General features: G+C 44.1%; 1 protein-coding gene across 4 annotated transcripts in view; it reads right to left on the minus strand.

Annotated features, from left to right (window-relative positions):
- Positions 1-22,696, minus strand: part of TIAM1 (TIAM Rac1 associated GEF 1) — a 569,717-nt gene that overhangs the window by 291,977 nt on the left and 255,044 nt on the right. The window contains exon 1 of one of the 4 annotated variants that reach the window (XM_040338861.1): positions 3,575-3,676. The exons of 2 other annotated variants lie outside the window; for them this stretch is intronic. The gene's annotated coding sequence lies outside the window, so the exon portion shown is untranslated. Of the gene's footprint in view, positions 1-3,574; positions 3,677-22,696 lie in introns of those variants that run through there. One more of the 4 variants, XM_040338864.1, reaches the window with a different exon arrangement.

Below are 22,696 nucleotides of genomic sequence, written 5' to 3' on the forward strand. Positions count from 1 at the left end.
ATTTCCAAGTTATGTGTACAGTGGGAGACCAGATATAGTGAATGCAGGGTCCTGGGTTTAGTAACACTTCAGGACTCTTTCACAAGTCTAGAGCTCTCCGAACAGCAATCTGTGCTCTGATCACTCTTCAGCAAGTATTTGACAGGCAGCAAGGTGACATTGTACTGCTGCCTTACCACCTGCTTTAACCCCTTGATGACCCACTAGTGTGCCACAAGCATTGCTTGTGGCTGCAGGGTGCTTGAAGAGCAGCCCCATTCAGTTGAAAGGCTTGCGGATGGCCTGCAGGGGGTAGAATGTCTGGCTTCAAAGCGAAGAATCGGAACACATGGACACCCCCAGCTGCTGCCTTTGCCGCTATATCTGTAAATAATTATAATATATATATATATTTTTTTATTACACACACACACACACACACACACACACACACACACACACACACACAAAGTAATTCTGTGATATTTCCACGCAAGTTGCTTTAAAAAGTCCCATACCTTGGGGTACGTTGTCTCTGCCGCTAAAGGGGGTACAAGATCTTAGGCCAAAAAAAACATGTAAAATGAGCGACTAGGCAATCCAAATCATTACATTACATTTTGTCAGTCCAGTCACCGAGGGCCCAAAGTAATTCTCAATGGTGCCCCATCCCACCTGGGCAACACAGAACAACCCGCCTGCATTGTGCCACACCATACCGCAGCACACACTTCACATTTGTGCCTAAAAAAAAAAAAATCAGGTCCAAGTTTAGTGCCGATCAACAGGTTGCCTTAAAGCAGTGATGGTGAACCTTGGCACCCCAGATGTTTTGGAACTACATTTCCCATGATGCTCATCTACACTGCAGAGTGCCTGAGCATTATGGGAAATGTAGTTCCAAAACATCTGAGGTGCCAAGGTTCACCATCACTGCTTTAAAGAAACGCATTAATTACTGCATGTCACCACAACTTGGTGTGAACAGGCCCCCGAGAGCACAAAGTCAGCCATAGCAGAATGTCTGCACGTCATGGAACAATCACTGGTCAAACAAAGCCACAACTTCTCCATCCGACGCGTGCAACTTCAGATTTGATACTGTGCAAGGGTTTGATTGGTTCCTCTTTACAAGTATCTTATTGGATTCCATCAACTGCATGAAAACGTGAGGTCTGCTGTTTTTACATTGCCTTCATCTTCCCCAATATATCCATCATTGGAAAGTATTTATTAACAATAGAAAACAAAAGAAGCATTAGTGTAAATGAATTTTCCAACAATGCAACCCAATATTTACACAACAGTGTAATCAACATCCCAACCTAAATGATTCCAGGAACAGTTAGGACACTTTAGATTGATATCAGATGGGCGATTCTGCCGCTAGATACAGATTGCCAGTGGCAGGCTCTTTAAGCGTTTGTTTATATGTGCCGCAGAGACTGCAGCTCCTCTGAAGAGTGATTTGCTCTCTGATCGCTTTTCAGAGGTGCTTGGCAGACGGTGAGAATCTCTTGCATCACCTGCTGCTTTAACCCCTTGGACCCTGCACTAGAGCGGTTGTGGTGTGCTTGCAGAGTGGCCGCATTCACATGATCAATTCCTGCTGCAGCCATGAAGCAAAGCATCGCAATAGCCGCATGTGTACACCCTCGGCCGCTGCAGCTAAAGGGGGAGCAATTGAGGGGCAGTAAAAGGGTGGTTTAACCATGGAGTTTAATGGCCCCCCAACTGCTAGTGTGAACAAACCCTAAAAAGGCTGCCTTGTCTGTCCCTAGGTCAGTGATGGTGAACGTTGGCACTCCAGATGTTTTGGAACTACATTTCCCATGATGCTCATCTACACTGCAGAGTGCATGAACATCATGGGAAATGTAGTTCCAAAACATCTGGGGTGCCAAGGTTCACCATCGCTGACCTAGGTAATCGCTCGCTCTGTAGCCAAATGCAGCGAGAGGTCGCTCTGTCACTGGCCAGAACGCTGCTGAATCTTGGGAGCTAGTGATGGCAGCGACAGCTTGCTGCCTCAGCTACAGAGGGAGCGATTCCATTAAGACGGTGGGGCCACTTAGGCCCCATTCACACTTCACGTAGAGGGAACGTGTGTTACGGCTTGCGATTTCATGTTTCACGCACCAGGCAGACCATTCCCTTTCCATGGGCTGCCCTATGTGCGATTGTCTCCCCAAAATTGGCACTCCTTGGGTGACAAGCTTCATGTGATTTTTAAAAGGCACAAGTGTAGCAATCGCAGCAAATTTCCCCGGCATTTGAATGAACAGCACCCAAATACGCATTGCATGTGTTGCAGCAATTGCCACACGCTTTGGAATCGCAGAGTTTCTGCCCGCTATTTCCAAGTCGCCAAGTGTGAATAAGGCCTTAATGATCCTACCGCTGGAGATGTCAAAAAAACACGTCACCCCCCTCACCATGAAACAACTGGATTATATTGGGTCCTTAAAATACTTCCTAGTATTAGAGATCAATCTTCAAAAATAAAAATATAAATATAATTATAATTATAATTATAATTATAATTATAATATATATATATATATATATATATATATATATATATATATATATAAAAATTATTTTTTGTGGGCAGATATACAAATCCAATGTATTCCTCCCCAGGACATACACATCCTAAAATGTTCAATATACCTCATTAAAAAAAGTGGAAATAAGAATTAAAACTTTGGGATTTTATAGCAATCAACATTCAAAGCCAGGGACAATTAACCAATCCTTGAAAATCTGAGAATTTTAAATAAGACAAATTGTATAAAAGCCATTGTTACAATCTGAATAAATAATAATAATAATAATAATAATAATAACAAAAATAAACTTTGTAGAGGAAAAAAAAAAAAAAAAAAAGCCAAACACTATTAAAAAAAACAAAACAAAAAATAAAAACCCACACACACAAAAGTGTATTGTCATAATTTTAGTTCATAAAAACAAAAAAGTAATTTTATTGCGAGGCGGATCAATGTTCAAAGCTATTTCCAGGGATAAATGACTAAAAATCAGCCTGTTCTTTACAATCCGAGCAAACCAACAACTATAAAATAAACTTTGTAGAGAACAGAGCAAAACAATAAAAATAAAAATACACCACACAACAATAGGCATCGTCATATTAGTTATTAAAAAACAAAAATGCTATTTTATTTCATCCACTTTCAGAGAACGAACAAATCCAATGTAATCCTTCCCAAGACAGCAGCAATCTAGGACATCTTAAAATGTGATCATCAACTTTTCAAAGCCAGGGACACAAAATCAGCCCATTCTTTGAAATCAGAACAAAACTATGAAATAAACTTCATAGAAAAATGCATTACACAAAAAAGTATGGTCATCATTTTAGTAAACAGAGCGCTCAACATACCGATACCATCTACAAATGTCAAACAACAAAGACTTTTGCAATTCAAAACACTAAAAACAAAAACAATCCAAAAACAAAAAACTACTCTGTATTATAAAGGATAAAAAGAGCAACAAGAGGTGATTAGGAAGCAGCAGCAAAACAACTATCAGAGCAAAAAGTAACAAAAAAAAAAAAAGGCAAACTCACCCATTGTTTGGCTGTGTGCATGATTCCCTGGCTGTCCCCGTCCACATGCTGCACACAAATGAAACAGCTTTCACAACTCAGTGCTTGTGCTGGCTGGCAGCACTGGGAGGGGATCACTAAGTTTCATATGAAGATGAGACAGGCCAATGTGGGCGTGTTATGGGAGCCTGTTTTTTTTTTTTTTTCTCTTTCATTCCTCTTCGCCTCCTTCCTTCTTTTTATCTGTTTAACTGGCCTTTTGGTATTTAGTCACACCAGGCAGCTCTGGCTTGTGGGAGATTGTCCCATGTGTGCGGCTCCCCTGCTGCTCTGCCTGATTGCCTGGAGGGGAAATCACAACTGGGGGCCTCCAATTTGCAACCTAAAAAAGCCCAGGTAGCGGCTCGGAGGAGGGGAAACCCCATGAAATCATCTAAAATACTCGCCGTCTCTAATTTTCCGAGGAGAGTTTTGAAATTTTCAATTTACAATATTAAGATCGGGATTAAAGCCGAACAATTTTCTAGTTTATGTTTTTACCTTTTTCTTTTTTTTTCCCCCTTTTTTCTTTCACCAGGATAGTATGAAATTGTCTCTCGAAGTCAGTTTCCCTCTGAATAGCAGATAATCTATTGTTAGGAACCTTTGTTTAAATAGGATTGTCTCAGATTAAATATTTAAAGTGAATCTGGCAGTGAAAACAGAAGAAAAGGCACCAACATACCTCCCACCTCTCTGGGAGGACAAACAGGGACACCTCTTATTGTATACAGCAATGGTCCTCAACCCTGTCCTCAAGTACCCCCGACAGGCCATGTTTGCAGGTTTTCCTTTAATCTTGCACAGGTGCTTTAAATCAGTCAATGGCTTGGTATTTTGGACAGCTATTTTATCTGAAGCTGGCCATACACCTATAGATTATCTGCAGATTTTTCCACGGTTAGATGGAAAAAGTGCAACAGATTTCTCCATGTGCGCTAAACTGTTTGGATGAAGGAATCTCCCACTGGGACAAGCTTCAGTATCTTGCTAGTCGGCCCCGCTGGCTCTCACCCTAAACAATGCCTGCACCCAATCAGATCGTTCAGGTATTGTGAGAGCCGGCGGGGCCGACTAGCAACATATGGAAGCCTGGGCCAGTGGGAGATTCTTTCATCCTCACAGTTCAGTTCAGCGTAGATGGAGGAATCTGTTCCACTTATTCCCATCTGACCATAGAAAATCTTCAGATAATCTATAGGTGTATGTCCAGTCTAAGGCTGGCCATACATTATACAATTTTCTTGTACAACCTTCCTTTAGATTTACCAAAACCATATAATATGAGGGCAAACCAAAAATTCTTTCAACTTGTGTGCAATGAAGCAGGCCATTCTTCTATGTAGTGGAAGGTAATTGAACAAGAAAATTGTATAATGTATGTCCAGCCTTAGACTGGCCATACACCTACAGATTATCTGCAGATTTTCTATGGTCATATGGAAAAAGTGGAACAGATTCCTCCAGCTATGTTGAACTGTGTGGATGGAAGAATCTCCCACTGGCCCAAGCTTCCATATCTTGCTAGTCGGCCCCGCTGGCTATTTTTTAAATAACAAACATGTTATACTTACCACCACTGTGCAGCTCGTTTTGCACAGAGTGGCCCCCGAACTTGGTCTTCTGGGGTCCCTCGGCGGCTGTCTTGGCTCCTCCCCGCAAGAACTTTCCACCTTCATGCGAGCTCTCTCGCATGGTGGAAAGTTCTTGCGGCATGGTCCCGTGATACAGCTGGTGGCTATAGCCGCTCACTGTATCACTCGGCTCCGCCCCCGGCGTGCCGCGTCATTGGATATGATCGACAGTAGCGCGAGCCAATGGCTGCGCTGCTTTCAATCAGCCAATGAATGAACCAAGAAGCCGATCGAGAAGCCTGCGTGTTCACGGCGCAGGATTTTCGAAGGGTCAGGTAAGTAAACGGTGGCTCAGGGGGGGCGCTAATGCTCGGATGTTTTTTCACCTTAATGCAGTGTTTCTCAATTCCAGTCCTCAGGCCCCCCCAACAGGTCAGGTTTTCAGGATTTCCCTCAGATGAAAAGGCTGTGGTGATTACTAAGGCAGTGAAACTGATCAAATCACCTGTGCAAAATAATGGAAATCCTGAAAACCTGACCTGTTGGGGGGACCTGAGGACTGTAATTGAGAAACACTGCCTTAATGCATGGCATGGAATGCATTAAGGCAAAAAAACACGTACCTTTACAACCCCGTCTATGGACGCCGAGTGTATGACTCGGGAACGCGCCCGCAAGGTAACCCCCTCGGGAGAGCGCTTCCCAGAGGGGGTTATCCGATGCGGGAAGGAGCCGCAAGAGCCGCCATGGGACCCCAGAAAAGGACGATCGGGGCCACTCTGTGCAAAACGAGCTGCACAGTGGAGGTCAGTATGACATGATTGTTACTTAAAAAAAAAAAAAAAAAAAAACAAATAGAAGCTTTAATATCACTTTAAGCTGGCCATAGATGGATCGAAATTCATCTTGTTCAGCAGAGACCAGCCAAATTTTGATCCAAGTATGTCCATCCCTGCCCTACAGACATCAATCATTCGATCAACTTCGGTTGAACAGGAGTGTGGAAAAGCTTCTGTCAATCAGTGCCTGCAGTCGCTGATCAGTGTATTCTGACAGTTGAGTCCCCCCAGGGGGAGATCTACTAAAAACAGGAGCGTGCATAATCTGGAGCAGTTCTGCATAGAAACCAATCAGTTTCCAGGTTTTAGCCCTGGTTCACATTGGTGCGATTTAACATGCGATTTGATATGTCAAATCCATCATTTTCCGGCAATGACACCGTCCTAATCGGTGCGATGCCGCATCTGTGGCGCTACACCGATTTCAAAAAGTCGTTTCTGTACTACTTCTTGCGGTTTCGGGCTGCGATTTACATTGTCATCTGTGCAGATGTCTCTGAAATCGCGGCCGAAATCGGGACTGACAAGTGGCAGTGAAATTGTGCGTTTTCAGCTGAACTCGCGCGGCTTCATTCCCGCATCCCAGTGTGAACTCGGGCTTATTGTAAAATCTTAATTGAACAAGCTGAAGTTAGAAGCCGATTGGCTACCATGCACAGCTGCACCAGATTCTCAGCTCCAGTTCTAGTAAATCTCCCCCCACAATGTCGGGGGGGGGGGGGGATTCTTCCATCACCTCGTTTGAGTAGTAGAGGAATCCGAAAAATCTTCGGCCTTTAGACAGTTGTCCCCAGAACAGGTGTCCCCATTTGAGGATTTTCTCTTACCTCCTGTTTTGGGGACATTCTTGGCAAAAATGGTCACCAGTACAAATGAAGGGGTCAATTTCCCCAACAGGGACACTGATAGCAATTAAAACTTGACAGAGGGTCTAAGGCTGGCCATAGGTGGTGGGTGTTCAGGGTGTTTGCAGAGCGGCCTCATTCACTGGAAAGCTACAGAGGGTATAATTCCTGGCAAAGGCCATGAAGCAAAGCATCATGATCACAGCATGTGAAAACTCCCAGGGGGGCAGTAAAAACAAAAAACAATGGTGGGGTTTTACCCCCCCCCCCTCTCAACCGCTGGTAAGAAAGAACCCTAACACATTCAATGTAAGAGCTGGGCAGTGCAGACAGATTTGGACAATGCTGGTCACATTGGTCCTCACTCCTCAGCTGACCTGATGCTTATCAATGCAACACTGCCCCTGCTGGTAAAACAGGAGTTAGCATGTCTTACAGATGCGCATGCTGATATTATTCACAACAGGGGCATATAGGTAGATTCAGAAAGAGTTAGGCCGGCTTATCTACAGATAAGCCGACCTAACTCTGAATCTGCACCGACCTATGTTTAAGTGTATTCTCTAACAGAGATACACTTAAACATATCTAAGATACGACGGCTTGCGCCGTCCTATCTTAGATTGCAATGTTTCTGATGGCCGCTAGATGGCGCTTCCACTGCGGCCTGCGTAGATTATATAAATGAGGGGATACGCCGATTCACGAACGAACGCCAGGCCGACGCAGTACTTTTACGCCGTTTGCGTAAAAGATAGGCCGCGTAAAGTTAGAGCTAGGCTCTAGTGGAATAGTAATGTTAAGTATGGCCGCCGTTCCCGCCGCAAAATTCAAAATTTTTACGTTGTTTGCGTAAGTCGTCCGCGAATCGGGATTTACGTTGTTTACGTCCACGTCAAAATCAATAGGCCCGCATGGCGTACTTAGCCGCAATGCGCACTGGGAAATGTAGTCGCCCGGCGCATGCGCAGTGACAAAAAACGTCTAAAACGTGAGGTCAAGCCTCATTACCATGATACACACCCCTCTCCAAGTCATTTGAATTAGGCGCCCTTACGTCCGCTCGTTTGAGGCTACGCCGCCGTAAATTAGCAGGTAAGTTGATTTAGAATCATTACTAGCCTAGCTAATTTACGGCGGCGTAGCCTAAACAGGCTAAGCTACTCTGCCGCATCTTTAGGCTCACGTACCTGAATCTACCTATTAAATTCTATTAACACTTAACCTCCGAAAGATTTACCGCCCTTCCTGACTAGGCCATTTTTTGCGATACGGCACTGCGTTTCTTTAACTGACAATTGCGCGGTCATGCAACACTGTACCCAAATTAAATGTATGTCCTTTTTTTTTCCCCACAACTATTTGTGGGGAAGCTTTTTTTTTTGGTGGTATTTGATCACCTCTGCGGTTTTTATCTTTTGCACTATAAAAAAAAAAAAAGGTGGACAATTGTGAAAAAAAAAATACAATATTTATTTTCTTCTATAAGACATGTCCAATAAAAAAATTGGAAAAAAAAAAAATTCCTCATCAATTTAGGCCAATATGTATTCTGCTACATATTGTTTGGTAATAAATCCCAATAATTGTATATTGATTTGTTTGTGCAAAAGTTATATCATCTGCAAACTATGGGATACATTTTTTCTTTTTCTACTAGTAATGGCGGCGATCAGCGACTTAAAGCAGGACTGTGATACTGCGGCGGACATTCTGATACTTGTGACGCTTTTGGGGACCAGTGACACTAATACAATGATAGAAATATGCACCGTCACTGTACCAATAACACTGGCTGGGAAGGGGTGATCAAAGGGTTAACTGTGTGCCTAGCCAGTGGTTTTTTTTTACAATGGGGGAGGTGCTTTTACTAGGGGGAAGGCATTGATCCATGTCCATGCTTTGCAGGAACACAGGATCCCTGCCTTCCCTACTGACAGATCGGTAATCTGCATTGTTTACATAGGCCAGTGTTTCTCAATTCCAGTCCTGAGGCCCCCCCAACAGGTCAGGTTTTCAGGATTTCCATTATTTTGCACAGGTGATTTGATCAGTTTCACTGCCTTAGTAATCACCACAGCCCTTTCATCTGAGGGAAATCCTGAAAACCTGACCTGCTGGGGGGGCCTGAGGACTGGAATTGAGAAACACTGACATGGGCAGATCGCCGTTCTGCCTCTATGCTGGATCAAGGTTTCTCAACTCCAGTCCTCAAGGCACCCCAACAGGTCATATTTTCAGGATTTCCCTCAGATAAAACAGCTGTGGTAATTACTAAGGCAGTGAAACTGATCAAATCCCCTGTGCAAAATAATAGAAAGCCTGAAAACATGACCTGTTGGGGGCGCCTTTAGGACTGGAGCTGAGAAAAACTGTGCTAGATGGTCGTCAGGTGCCAGTGGACATAGAGTCCGCGGTACTCACAGATCAGCACCCGCTTTGTATAATCACAGTGGGAACCGGCCGGCGACACGCACGTCCCCAACCCGAAAGTGTCGGATCATGTACTGGGTACGTGATCTGATGCAGCAGTACCACCTTGCCGCCGTATATTTAAGATCTACAGTCGGGAAGTGGTCAATATAAAATTGTATCTGCGACGCTGTAATTGAAACAGCTGTGGATGCTCAGGATTTGAATCGGAAAGTAAAAGGTGAACAGCAGAGAAGACTTAAAAGGTAAATCACTTTTATAGAGGAAAAATAGCAGCAAATAAAAAAATATATATATATAGCAGGCACAATTGCTACACAAGTCATACATGTAGTTTAAGGTGGTTGTAAACCCTGTACTACCACTTTTACCTACAGGTAAGCCTATAATAAGGCTTACCTGTAGTTACTGTGAATACCTCCTAAACCTGCATGGTTTAGTATTTACCATATGCTTGCACCGACATCATCAGCCCAGGAGCACCAAAGACGGCACGATCGTGACGTTTCTAAAGGGTCTGTGCCGTGACCGGCAGCTCCAATGCGCATTTGCGGCAGTGACGTCACGGGACCTCGAACAGTCACAGAGCCAGAGTACACGGCCCCGGAAAGAAGAGGGGTGAAGATGGATGCGGCCACCAGCGGGGACATTGCGGGCTTCGTTTGCAGTTAAGTGCAACATAATGCATACCTCCCAAGTTTTTGAGATGGGAATGAGGGACACCTATCAGCAAAAGTATGCAGGCATAGGACACACCCCTTGTCACGCCCCCTTAACCACTTAAGACCCGGACCAAAATGCAGCTAAAGGACCTTGACCCTTTTTGCGATTCGGCACTGCGTCGCTTTAACTGACAATTGTGCGGTCGTGCGACGTGGCTCCCAAACAAAATTGACGTCCTTTTATTCCCACAAATAGAGCTTTCTTTTGGTGGTATTTGATCACCTCTGCGGTTTTGATTTTTTGCGCTATAAACAAAAATAGAGCGACAATTTTGAAAAAAAAACAATATTTTTTACTATAATAAATATCCCCCAAAAATATGTATAAAAAAATATTTTTTCCTCAGTTTAGGCCAATATGTATTCTTCTACATATTTTTGGTAAAAAAAAATCGCAATAAGCGTTTATCGGTTGGTTTGCGCAAAATTTATAGCGTTTAAAAAATAGGGGATAGTTTTATTGCATTTTTATAAAAAAAAAATTTAACTACTAATGGCGGCTATCAGCGATTTTTTTCGTGACTGCGACATTATGGCGGACACTTCGGACAATTTTGACACATTTTTGGGACCATTGTCATTTTCACAGCAAAAAATGCATTTAAAATGCATTGTTTAGTGTGAAAATGACAATTGCAGTTTGGGAGTTAACCACAGGGGGCGCTGAAGGAGTTATGTTTCACCTAGTGTGTGTTTACAACTGTAGGAGGGTGTGGCTGTAGGAGTGACGTCATCGATTGTGTCTCCCCTATAAAAGGGATAACACGATCGATGCAGCCGCCACAGTGAAGAACGGGGAAGCCGTGTTTACACGCGGCTCTCTAAAACCCATCAGGGCTTACTTCCTCTTTAAGGTTATTAAAAATGACCTTTCCTTTTCAAAGGAGTTCGTATTTATGGCATAATGGGGCCTTTCTTTCTAGATAGAGTAAGGAAGGGTTAGACCCTTACTGCTCTGTCTCCACTGGAAAGATTCACCCTCCCTGTGTCCTGGTGGCCCGCGTCACTGGACAGAAAGGCTGGATTCATACTAAGCAAACATGGCCCTTGCCCCAGCATACGCTTAAAGGGAGAAGTACAGCCAAAGCTCGTTTGGTTATACTTCTCCTATGGATCACAGGCGTGCCGTTCGTACGGCACTCCTGCGAGTAGTTTTGAGCAAACAGCGGGCTGAAGTCTGCTGACATCACAGAGCTGATCCAGGCTTGGCAATATGGTGACCATATGGTCAGGATCTGCCCACACACCTGGACCGGTGCCCAGCTCAGCCTCTCAGCGAGCCGCCAAGAGCCTGAACAGGCCACTCCCGCCCCCTCCACAGCCCATCGCTCTAGTGCGGGGGCAGAGCAGACAGCAGTGACTGACCGTCACCAGCTCTATGCTCAGGGAGCTCTGAGAACCGAGCAATCGGTGGTGTTTAATCACTCGGTTCTTATGCTGCGTACACACGACCGTTATTCAAGTCATGGAAAAAAAAAAAAAAGTTTTTCTCGACGTGATTTGTCGTGATTCCTCTCAAGCCTGCCTTGCATACACACGTTCGTGAAATAAAAAATGCTCGAGCAAAAAGCGCGGTGACGTACAACACGTACAACGGCACTATAAAGGGAAAGTTCCATTTGAATGGCGCCACCCCTTTGGGCTGCTTTTGCTAATTTCCCCATCTCATAACTTGCTTCTGAGCATGCGCATTTTTTCCCCCCCTCGTTAAAGTGTACACACGACCATTTTTCACAACGTGAAAAACTATGAGAAAAAATAGAGCAGGTTCTAAAAGAAATTCTGGGAATTTTTCCCTTCGAGAAAAATGCTCTGGAGCCCACACACATCTGATTTTCACGACCAATTTGATTTTTTTTATTTTTCTCGTCATGAAAAACGCGTTCGAGCCGGCGGGGGGGGGGGGGGGGGTTGGACCGGTGCCGCATCCAGCTAGGCAAGTATGATTCTGAAAAAAATTGATTCCCATACTTCTCTTTTAATGGAACTTCCGCTTTTCAGAATCCTCCCCCCCCCCCCCTCCGTTGTCACATTTGGCACCGTTCAGGGGGAGGAGGGAGCAGATACCTGTATAATGCAGGTATTTGCTCCTATTTCCGGGCATAGATAGCCACAGTATCCGGATATCTATGCCATGTCCGGTCCCTCCTCTATCCCCCCCCCCCCTTTGCTGTCTTCTAGGAGACACACAGGTCCCAGAAGACAGCAGGGACCAGTGGGATCGCGCCTTGCAGCTTCACTTCCTGATTCCCTTACCGAAGATGGCGGCGGCAGCACCCGAGAGCCAAGGGACAGATTGGCTTTCCGGTGCCGACATCGCGGGGGCCCTGGACAGGTAACTGTCCTTATTTTCAAAGTCAGCTGCTGCAGTATTTGTAGCTGCTCACTAAAAAAAAATATATATTTTGGCGGAACTTCGCTTGAAGTATGCCTGTGTAAATAAGGCCTAAGGGCCAGATTCACAAAAGAGATACGCCGTCGTATCTCTGTTTCTATCTATGCGACTGATTCATAGAATCAGTTACGCATAGATAGCCATAAGATCCGACAGGTGTAATTGTTTTACACTGTCGGATCTTAGGATGCAGTACCGCGGCCGCCGCTGGGGGGAGTTTGCGTCGTAAACCAGCGTCGGGTATGCAAATTAGGAGTTATGGCGATCCACGACGGATTTTCGCGTTCGCTACGTCGCCGCTAGTCTAGTTTCCCGTCGCAAAGTTAGTCGTCGTTTTTGGTGCCTTAACTTTACACAGCAATCGTATTGCTGTATAAAGTATGGGCGTCGTTCCCGCGTCGAAATTTAAAAATGAACGTTGTTTGCGTAAGCCGTCCGGGAATACGGAATTACGCTGCGCGCGTCGCTGTTCGAAAAAATGACGTCACTGCGCGCAAAGCACGACGGGAATTGCGAAACGGAGCATGCGCCGCCGCAAGTTTCCAGGTAAGTGCTTTGTGGATCGGGCACTAAAACTGGAAACTTGCGGCGGTGTATCGTAAACGGGTTACGTTACACGGCCGCAAATGTATGTGAATCTGGCCCTAAGTTCCCACGCCAAAGTTCAGCTTTAATGGTACCCAGTATAATGTTCCACTAAGGGGGCACAGAGTAGATTTTAGGCCTACGGCCTTCATGTGGTCCAGATACACCCATACAGACAAAACCATCCTGTGAGAAACACATGAGGACAGGCTGGCGGTGTGCAGAGATCACAAACCGCTCCGTCTGGCTGAACCGGGTGGGAAGCATTAGATGTTCTTTATCCGGAGAACCGTACACAACCCATACAGTGTCATCCAACAATCCGCCGAGGGACAAGTACAGGCCTGTGTACAGTATTCCACCTCAGACAATCTGCATAACAACACAATACATCCAGCGTGAGACATCCCAGCAGGAGACATTCTCTGCTCTCCATCCCATGATATCAAGTAACCAGGTTCATGCACAAACACATCCATTCACTCCATGCACTCCGCTCAACCAACACGCACTTTCACCGCGCACTAAACCCGTCCTGTCTCCTGTCTGTTGTTACTGGGCAACCTTAAGAGAATCTCTGGTAAAATAAAATACCCGGGTGAGAAAACTCAGATGGAAGATGTCATTTTTTGGATAATAACCACTAATCCAGAAGGATTTACCCCCCTTCATGAACAGGCCAGTTTTTTGGCGATACGGCTCAGCGTTATTTTAACTGACAAATTGCGTGACTGTGCGACGCTGTACCCATATAAAATTTAGGTATTTTTTCCCCACAAATAGGAGCTTTCTTTTGGTGGTATTTGATCACCTTTGCGGTTTTTAGAAACAAAAAAAAGACAGACAAAAAACGTACGTCCGGCTGGCGCATTTTTTTTATGTCGTTTTTGTTCGGCTTTTTCCGGCGTATAGTTAAAGCTGCTGTTATGAGGCGTACTCAATGTTAAGTATGGCCGTCGTTCCCGCGTAGAATTTTGAAATTTTTACGTCGTTTGCGTAAGTCGTTCGCGAATAGGGATTTGCGTAAAATGACGTCACCGTCGGAAGCATTGGCTTGTTTCGGGTTAATTTCGAGCATGCGAACTGGGATACCCCCACGGACGGCGCATGCGCAGTTAAAAAAAAACGTTGTTTACGTGGGGTCACGACGTATTTACATAAAACACGCCCCCATTACATCTATTTGAATTAGGCGCCATTATGCCGGCAAAGATACACTACGCCGCCGTAACTTACGGCGCGGATTCTTTCAGGATTTGAAAAAAAAAAGTAAGTTACAGCGGCGTAGTGTATCTTAGATACGCTACGCCCGGCGCATAAATGCGCCGCTGTACGAGGATCTGCCCCAATATTTTTTTTTACTTTCTGCTATAAAACATTCCCAATAAAAAAATTGTAGAAAATCTAATGTCTTCATAAATTTTAGACCAATATGCATTCTGCTACATATTTTTGTTAAAAGAAAAAAAAAAAAAAAAAATCAATATATTGATTGGTTTGCACAAAAGTTTTTCAGCCGGATTCAGAAAGATTTGCGTATCTTTCTGCGGGTGTAGCGCATCTCATATGCGATACGCCGCCGTAACTAAGTCAGGCGAGTACCGTATTCAGAAACAATTTGCGTCCTTAGTTACGGCGGCGTAGCGTATATGGGCCGGTGTAAGCCCGCGTAATTCAAAGTAGGTTGGCAGTGGGCGTGTTTTATTAAAATTAACCGTGACCCCATGCAAATGAGGGGCCAAACGAACGGCGCATGCGCGCGCATGCTCACAGTCACGTCGCAAATACTCCCCAAGATACTTCGGCTCAATGCTTAGTCGACGTGAACGTAACTTACGCCCAGCCCCATTCACGTTCGACTTACGCAAAAGACATAAAATACGACGCTGTTCCGACGCTTCCGACGTCCATACCTTAACATGACTTACCCCTGCTTTATGAGGGGTAAAGTTATGCCGGACCGACGCCTTACGTAAACGGCGTAGCTAAATCCGACGGGCGCAAGTACGTTTCTGAATCGGCGTATCTACCTAATTTGCATATCTGACGCGGAAATATACGGAAGCGCCCCTAGCGGCCAGCGTAAATATGCACCCAAGATACAACGGCGTAAGAGACTTACGTCAGTCGTATCTTGGAGAAAAACAAACGTAAATGCCTTTCTGAATAGGCGTAAAGATGCGACGGCGCACATTTTAAATTATGGCGGCGTATCTGGAGATACGTCGCCGTAAATCGTTTCTGAATCCGGCCCATAGTGTCTACAAAATAGAGGATCAATTTATGGTATTTTTTTTTTTTAGTAATGGCAATGATCTGCGATTTTTAGCGGGATTGCAGCAGACAGATCGGACATCTCACTGACTTTTTGGGGAACCAGGGACATTACAGTGATCCGGGCTAAAAATATGCACTGACCATAGGTGTACACAGCCTATTCCATTAGGGTGTGCACCCCAAATGTATTAAAACATGGACGGTGTCAGTAGAGCAGTGGACTTGTCAGTAGAGCAGAGGTCGGTGTCGGTAGGTCCGTGTACAGTGTCAGTAGCTTTTTATTTTTATTATTTTAATCTTTAAAAAAAATAAAAATTATGAGCCCCATTCATTGCCAGGGGCATAGGTGCAATATTGGCAGAAGGAATCTACACCTCAAGCAGTGATTAGGGTGTGCCCAGGCACAGCCGGCACACCCCTGTGGCAATGACATTGTACTGACACTGGCAGGGAAGGGGTTAACAATGGGGCGATCAAAGGGGTTAACCGTGTTCCCTCACTGTGTGTTCCAACTGTATGGGGGATGGGCTGCTTGGGACAATACACAGATCCGTAGATACACTACGCCGCCGTAACTTTTTTTTTCGAATCCTCAAAGAATGCGTGCCGTAAGTTACCGCGTCGTAGTTTATCTTTGGCGGCGTAAGGGCGCGCAATTCAAATCGATGTGATGGGGGCGTGTTTTATGTAAATACGTTGTGACCCGACGTAAACAGCGTTTTTTCTTAACGGCGCATGCGCCGTCCGTGGGGGTATCCCAGTGCGCATGCTCGAAATTAAACCGGAACAAGCCAATGCTTACGACGGTGACGTCATTCTACGCAAATCTCTATTCTCGAACGACTTACGCAAACGAGGTAAAAAATTAAAATTTTGACACGGGAACGACGGCCATACTTAACATTGAGTACGCCACCATATAGCAGCTTTAACTATACGCCGGAAAAAGCCGAACGCAAACGACGTAAAAAAAAATGCGCCGCCCGGACGTACGTTCGTGGATCGCCGTATCTAGCTAATTTGCATACTCAACGCGGAATTCGACGGAAACGCCACCTAATGGCCAGCGTAAATATACACCTACGATCCGACGGCGTACTAAGGCGTACGCCTGTCAGATCGATCCCTCATTCCGTCATATCTTGTTTTGTGAATACAAAACAAAGATACGACGCGGGAACTTTGAAATTACGCGGCGTATCAATAGATACGCCGGCGTAATTTCTTTGTGGATCTGCCCCAAGATCTCTGTGTGATCCCCTGTCAGAACGGAGATCTACCTTGTTTACACAGGAAGATTCCCGTTCTTTGTCTGCGGGGAACGAACGCGGGCAGCCGGCAGACATCAAGCCCAGAGTAAGGTGTGTTTACATTTTGGGCCACTCTATATAAACCACAAATCAATAATAAACCGCTGTGATATTTCATACAATATATAGTACTATCAGATGACCTATCTTACCATAGATGTACTTCCTATGAACCCAACGTAACCTTACTCAGCAGAAAAAGATTAATAAAATATGAATAGCTCCTTCACAAAGTCAGTCATTTTCTACCGGTCATAGATCGGCCGCCCTCGTTACTCGGCATCAAAGTGAAACGCGACCTTCTGCGCAGTGTGAAAAACAGGTTCCGCGGCCCTAATTGAGTGCTGGAGCGCATCCAGTCATCCGGTCAATAGCCGAACACGGGCGTTTAACAAGTGTTGATATACTCCGAGAGGCATTCTCCAACCAGCTCTATAGAAGAACATCCGATCCGCTGGTCACCTAGCAACTAAAAGATTGTTCTGCTTTTCTCTACACATAAATAAAGAACAAAATGTGCTCTTTTTATTTCTGTGTTGCCACTGCTGTGGCTATTTCAGGATACTGCCAGTCAGGTTTTCCACTTCTCAATACATTTAACTGGTTATGTGCTCAAAGCCGGCGAATGCGGCGAGTGTCAATTTCTTGGCCTGGACCGCGGCTTAGAAAATGGAATAAAATAAAGTCATTCAAACAAGTGGCTCTTCATCCCTCACAGAAGAGGATATTGTGAGGAGGAATGACTAAATTAGATATCTAGAGCATGGAACGATGAGGACTAACCCCATAGGCTGCAGGTTACCAGTCCTTATGATGGCCATACACTAGATGAAAAATTGTACGAAAATCTGTCATTTGGACAGTTTGGGCTAGATTCAGGTAGGGGCGCGCAATGTTACGGCGGCGTAGCGTATCGTATTTACGCTACGCTGCTGTAAGTTAGAGAGGCAAGTGCTGTATTCACAAAGCACTTGCCTTCTAAGTTACGGCGGCGTAGCGTAAATGGGGCCGGCGTAAGCGCGCGTAATTCAAATTTGGATGAGGGGCGTGTTTTATGTTAATTCTTGGTGACCCGACGTGATTGACGTTTTTTACGAACGGCGCATGTGCCGTCCGTGTACATATCCCAGTGTGCATTGCTCCAAAGTACGCCGCAAGGACATATTGGTTCCGACGTGAACGTAAATTACATCCAGCCCTATTCGCAAACGACTTACGCAAACGACCTTAAAAAATTCAAAATTCGACGCGGGAACGACGTTCATACTTAACATTGCATACGCCTCATAGAAGCAGGAGCAACGTTACGCCGGAAAAGCCTTACGCAAACGACGTAAAAAAATTTCGCCGGGCGCACGTACGTTTGTGAATCGGTGTATCTAGGTCATTTGCATATTCTACGCTGAAATCTACAGAAGTGCCCCTATCGGCCAGCGTAAAATTGCACACAATTATACGCCGGCGTATTCAAGTTACGTCGGCGGAGGAAGCCTATTGAGAATCGGCATAAAGATACGACGGCGCAGATTTTAAATTACGGCGGCGTATCTGGAGATACGCCGCCGTATGTTGTTGCTGAATCTAGCCCAGTGTTTATCATCCAGTTAATGGGATGAAAAGGTCTAAGGGCGTTGGAAAACTTCAGCTGTTCAGAATGAGGCAATTAAGGCCTCTATATGTAATCCAGAGGATTACCACTGATTTGCTGCATCCTGAGGCTTTCTGAGTGAAGGAGAGCAGTAGCTGAAAGTCTTCTGAGGAGGTGAGGAGGTGATTGATTTTTCTGTGTGATAAAAATCAAAAGACTATTGTTTTTCTGCTGTATGACCAGCAGTGTCTGCCCAGCACTAGGCTGTGCCAGACTCCCTAGATAGGTTCCTGTGTGGTGAAGGTAGACGCCCCAAGTGGCCAGGGTTTATTTTATGTTTGATTTTGTTTATGCTGTTTGGATGCTTGCACTTGTTTCCAGCAAGATGGAAGAATAAACCCAAATCTTTGTTTTCAACCGTCTTCGACTGCCTGTCTGTATAAATTCAGTGTGTAGTGAACCCATCCAGGGGGTCACACACCCCGCTACCGAGCTAACCCCTTACACACCCTAGAGAATAAAATGGCAGTCATTGCAATACTTTTTGTCACACCGTATTTGCGCAGCGGTCTTACAAGCGCACTTTTTTTGGAAAAAAATCACTTTTTTTTATAAAAAAAATAGGACAACAGTAAAGTTAGCCCAATTGTTTTATATTGTGAAAGATAATGTTACGCCGAGTAAAATGATACTCAACATGTCACACTTCAAAATTGCGCCCGTTTGTGGAATGACGTCAAACTTTTACCCTTAAAAATCTCCATAGGCGACGTTTAAAAAATTCTATAGGCTGCATCTTTTGAGTTACAGAGGAGACCTAGGACTAGAATTATTGCTCTCGCTCGAATGATTGCGGCGATACCTCACTTGTGCGGTTCGTACACCGTTTTCATATGCAGGCGCTATGCACGTATGTGTTCGCTTCTGCGCACAAGCTCGTTGGAACGGGGCGCTTTAACAAAATAATTTGTTGTTTTTTTATTTATTTTACTTGATTTTTATTTATTTTTTATCACAAAAAATGACCGTGTGTACGCGGCATTAAGGACCGAGCCTGTTTTTCAGAGTTTCAGTGTTTACAAGTTTAAAACAGTTTTTTTTTGCTAGAAAATTACTTAAAACCCCCAAACATTATATATATTTTTTTAACACCTGTGACAGGAAGTCAGGTAAATCTGTGGGTGTTGTCACAGACGGGACATACATTTCTGCCTTGTTTAGACAATACACCAATTGTTATTAGGCGTCGGCTGCAACAGTAGCCAGAAAAGGTCTAAGGGCGTTGGAAAACTTCAGCTGTTCAGAATGAGGCAATTAAGGCCTCTATATGTAATCCAGAGGATTACCACTGATTTGCTGCATCCTGAGGCTTTCTGAGTGAAGGAGAGCAGTAGCTGAAAGTCTTCTGAGGAGGAGAGGAGGTGATTGATTTTTCTGTGTGATAAAAATCAAAAGACTATTGTTTTTCTGCTGTATGACCAGCAGTGTCTGCCCAGCACTAGGCTGTGCCAGACTCCCTAGATAGGTTCCTGTGTGGTGAAGGTAGACGCCCCAAGTGGCCAGGGTTTATTTTATGTTTGATTTTGTTTATGCTGTTTGGATGCTTGCACTTGTTTCCAGCAAGATGGAAGAATAAACCCAAATCTTTGTTTTCAACCGTCTTCGACTGCCTGTCTGTATAAATTCAGTGTGTAGTGAACCCATCCAGGGGGTCACACACCCCGCTACCGAGCTAACCCCTTACACACCCTAGAGAATAAAATGGCAGTCATTGCAATACTTTTTGTCACACCGTATTTGCGCAGCGGTCTTACAAGCGCACTTTTTTTGGAAAAAAATCACTTTTTTTAATAAAAAAAATAGGACAACAGTAAAGTTAGCCCAATTTTTTTATATTGTGAAAGATAATGTTACGCCGAGTAAAATGATACTCAACATGTCACACTTCAAAATTGCGCCCGTTTGTGGAATGACGTCAAACTTTTACCCTTAAAAATCTCCATAGGCGACGTTTAAAAAATTCTATAGGCTGCATCGTTAGACCTTTTCTGGCTACTGTTGCAGCCCACGCCTAATAACAATTGGTGTATTGTCTAAACAAGGCAGAAATGTATGTCCCGTCTGTGACAACACCCACAGATTTACCTGACTTCCTGTCACAGGTGTTAAAAAAATATATATAATGTTTGGGGGTTTTAAGTAATTTTCTAGCAAAAAAAAACTGTTTTAAACTTGTAAACACTGAAACTCTGAAAAACAGGCTCGGTCCTTAATGCCGCGTACACACGGTCATTTTTTGTGATAAAAAAAACGTAATTTTTCTCATGAAAAAAAACGACGTTTTTCAAACTTCATTTTAAAAAACGACGTTGCCTACACACCATCGTTTTTTCAAAATGCTCTAGCAAAGTGTGGTTAGGTTCAGCACGAACGGCGGCACTCTGTTCCATTCAAGCTCGCGTCATAACTTGCTTCTGAGCATGTGCGGGTTTAAAAACGTTGTTTTAGCTTACACACGGTCATTTTTTATGACACAAAAAACAACGTTTTGAAAAACGACATAAAAAATTGAAGCATGTTCAATTTTTTTTTGTCGTTTTTCAGAAGACATAAAACGACATTTTCCCCACACACGGTCATTTTAAATGACGTTTTTAAAAATGTCGTTTTTTTTATCACAAAAAACGTCCGTGTGTATGCGGCATAAGTGGTTAAACGGCAGTCGTTGATTCTTTGCAACCATCCACTGCAATGTCTTGTAAATGCACCTTTGGCCCGCAGGCCACCTCCGGCCCACTACAGTCAGGGGCATATCCTCAGAGCACAGACTGACGATTAATTTTAGTTTGTCTTCACTTCTAATATAGAACTTAAGTTCTTTAGATCTTTAGTCCTTTTGACTGCTAGGAGAGCCTGACACACCCCATCTATTCGTAACCTGACCTTGCTAAGCCCTTGTGTATCTAATGTCACCAGCATGCCACCTAGCGACAGAAGAGAGAAGGTGCAGCAAGTCCAGAACTAGAGAGGAATCAGTGGATCTACTAACAAATAACCAGAGCAACTACCACCTGGCAAACTAAATTTACTAGCAACTCTGTCTAAACACCAGGGTGCTACATTCCTATGATGGTTAATTGTGAATTTAGCACAGTTGTATTGTTTCCCGGCTTGAAATAAAAATTTCTTCAGTTGACTTTTTACCCAACACATTTCTTTAAGCTTTCTTTAAGAATGTTTACTGTACTCAGTTTCTGATGGAGCAGTAGTAGGTTCAGGCATTACTCATGTCGGTAATCAGCAGATTCATTATGAAGAAGTCCCTGCGCACACTCATGCCACTGGCTTCTGCTTATTTTAAAATCTACGTCAAAGATTTTTCCAATCTATGTCAAAGATTTTTCCAGGATCCATTTATATACATGAAATAAAGGTTAAGGGGCAAAGTAAAGCAATCCTATTTATTACCGTGGTGTATACCAGTCGTGACTGAGTGCCAATTTTCTGCCAGAGAAGCCAATCTGTCCCATATGAGGATCACAGAGCTGTGTAACTGGTAATAAATCCGAGGTCAACTAGTCATGCAGAGTCCATTCCTATATAATCTTATATATATTGTAAGGGGTTAGCTTGGTAGCGGGGTGTGTGACCCCCTGGATGGGTTCACTACACACTGAATTTATACAGACAGGCAGTCGAAGACAGTTGAAAACAAAGATTTTGGTTTATTCTTCCATCTTGCTGGAAACAAGTCCAAGCATCCAAACAGCATAAACAAAATCAAACATAAAATAAACCCTGGCCACTTGGGGCGTCTACCTTCACCACACAGGAACCTATCTAGGGAGTCTGGCACAGCCTAGTGCTGGGCAGACACTGCTGGTCATACAGCAGAAAAACAATAGTCTTTTGATTTTTTATCACACAGAAAAATCAATCCTCCTCACCTCCTCAGAAGACTTTCAGCTACTGCTCTCCTTCACTCAGAAAGCCTCAGGATGCACCAATTCAGTGATAATCCTCTGGATTAATTATAGAGGCCTTAATTGCCTCATTCTGAACAGCTGACGTTTTCCAACGCCCTTAGACCTTTTCTGGCTATTTTTGCAGCCGACGCCTAATAACAATTGGTGTATTGTCTAAACAAGGCAGAAATGTATGTCTCGTCTGTGACAACACCCTCAGATTTACCTGACTTCCTGTCACAATATCTATATATGCCACCACGTGTATAAGTGAAAGAGTCCAATAGACTGAACCAAATATTCCTTTTTTTCCCCCGTATTATCCTCTATAACAAATCCAATCTCCAGATGAGTGAATCACACGTGTATCCTCCACAATCCACACTAGGGGCCAAATTCTCAAAAGAGATACGCAGACTTAACTCCATTTTTCTAATTTTACACGGCGCGTATATTTGCGCGCGATCGTCAAAACGACTTAAGCAAAGATTTCCGTATTTTCAGCCGTACTTAAATTAGTTACGCCTGCGCATTCCCGGGCGCAAATTACGCTAGGCTCGCCGCTGTTTTT

This window comes from Rana temporaria, chromosome 2 (assembly GCF_905171775.1).
Source record: "Rana temporaria chromosome 2, aRanTem1.1, whole genome shotgun sequence".
Lineage (NCBI taxonomy): Eukaryota > Metazoa > Chordata > Amphibia > Anura > Ranidae > Rana > Rana temporaria.